The 2,201-nt window shown below is 39.4% G+C and overlaps 1 protein-coding gene across 2 annotated transcripts in view; it reads right to left on the bottom strand.

Moving 5' to 3' along the window:
• The window catches only part of asic2 (acid-sensing (proton-gated) ion channel 2), a 327,047-nt gene that overhangs the window by 18,026 nt on the left and 306,820 nt on the right, over positions 1 to 2,201 (bottom strand). The window lies entirely within an intron of this gene.

Below are 2,201 nucleotides of genomic sequence, written 5' to 3'. Positions count from 1 at the left end.
ACACACACACACACACACTCATGGGCAAGGGCGAAGAGAGCCATAACATTTATGGGAAAAGAGAGCACGGTCTTTGTAGAAATCAATAAAGTTCTCTCTCCATGTCCTCACATTCAGTGCCGTGCTCCCGGACATTCAATCAAGGCTTTCCCCCTGCCAGCGGATCAGCAAGACAACCTCGAGGTGCTCTGCAACCAAGACGTCTAGGCCTTTCAGCACAGCCAACCTCACAAATTGACACACACACACACACATCAGCACCACCCCACTATGATACACTCATCAATCAAGCATCTGCAGTGACTGATATGGCGACAGCTTGGATGCATGCACACTAAGGAATAGATGAGGGACCAAACGTGTTTTTTTTTTGGCTGCGTCTGTCTATGAGAGTACAGTAAGTGTGTGAGTAAAAGAGTATGAAAGAAACACTGGCTGTTGGAGGGAGATAATCAGAGTCTGAGTGCATAAATGTGAATGCTGTGTTTGAGCATCTGAATGTGCGTGTGTGCAAGAAAATGATGAGAGATTGCTAACTGTGTTTATATGTGTGTGTTATATAATTTTGTTTTCAGTGTCCTGTAAAATTAAGTTTCATGTCCTGTGTAATACATGTGTCATTGTCACTGTCCAGCTGTGTGACTTTTTAATGTGTTTGCTGTACTTAGCTCAAACTGAGTTACACACATGCAGGGAAAGGCAGCTGCAGCACAACAATCGGAACTAAAAACTCATTAAACAAGTATTCTGCTGCTATAACAGACTCCACTCTTCTGGTTTCAGGCTTTCCAGCAGATCTTGCAATCTGGCTGCAGGGTCTTCCTCCCATTCAGCCACAAGAACAAAGCTCTTGTGGCTGAATGTGATGTTGGGCGTTATGCCTGGCTCGCAGTCTGCATTCTTGTTCATCCCAAATCTGTCCACATACTTTTGCCCATATAGTGTTGTCTAGTCTACTGGTTCCCCACTTGGGCATCAGGACCCCTAAAATATATATATAGTAGGCCTATATCTCAGCATTTTATTAAGGAAATTAAAGGAATTTTAAAGTTTAGCTTATTATAAAAGCTCTAAACTTTGAAAAAAAAAAATTACAGGAAGACCTGAACACAAGTTATTTTCACAGAGTACTCTCTGCTAAAAAGCCTCATCCTGTATTAGAAAAATATGCATTGAAAATAACAAAAGAGCTAATATAACGATTGCTAAGCATCAGTTGGAATAAAAACCTGAATTTGTCAAAAGAGAAGCCTATTAAGTATGTATGATGGTTAAAGATAAAAAAAAAACATAAGGCAAGCAGAGAATTGTATAAAAACCTCCCTAAAAATATGAGGAAAAACTCATCTGCGATGCAATATTCACAGGAAATAATCGCTCTCCCTGCAGTTATTACATTTGCTGTTTGGGTTCATTATGTTTATCAGTTGAACTTCTGAACTGTTATTGTTATGCTTGAATATGATATGAAATAAAATGAATAAAATATGTCACTCAGGGGTAGTAGTTTACTCAATGATAGGAAAGGGGTCCCTTAAGGAAGAAGGTTGGTAACCACTGGTCTAGTTCACTGGGACCAAATCAGGCTACATCTCATCAGGTGTTTTCAGGCTAAATTCAGGTCATAGAACACCATAAATTTGTCAATTTGCTCCTACTTTGGCAAAGGAGACTAAAGCAGGTCAAGTAGTCCAGATAAAAACAAAACTTGACAAAATTGGGTTCAAACACACTTGATCACACTATGATTACACCAGTCATTTCTTCATGGACCTTGCTCTTTGCATGGGGTGATCATCAACTGTTGCCACAAATCTGAAAGCACACAATAGTCTAAAATAGCTTTCAGGGTTCCCACTCTTTTAAAAAAATCCTTTTCCAGGCCGTTTTCCATGAGGTTTTCTTGACAATACAGGACAGCACTTACAATGGTGGTCAGTGTTAATGGGACACTTAGCTTGCTTTTTTGGCGTGCTTGGCTGTTCTCACCACAGCCGACACAGCTTAAATCACATGGATTTATTTTATTCTACAGAAAATTCATTGTCTCGCCTATAAGCCTATTAAAAGAACAGATAGAAAGTATAAGGGTTTGTTGCACATACAGCATTTCCAAAATGGATTTAACGGCAAAAGTTCTCTGCAACTGGCATGAATAGCTTTACTACAATACAATTAAAAATTTCCAGGACAACACTGAT

The sequence above is a fragment of the Morone saxatilis genome, unplaced genomic scaffold, assembly GCF_004916995.1.
Source record: "Morone saxatilis isolate NCDOM2014 unplaced genomic scaffold, NCSU_SB_2.0 Contig14, whole genome shotgun sequence".
Classification (NCBI taxonomy): Eukaryota; Metazoa; Chordata; class Actinopteri; family Moronidae; genus Morone; species Morone saxatilis.
Note: the sequence above shows the minus strand (reverse complement) of the source record. Positions and strands in the feature narration are given on the sequence as shown.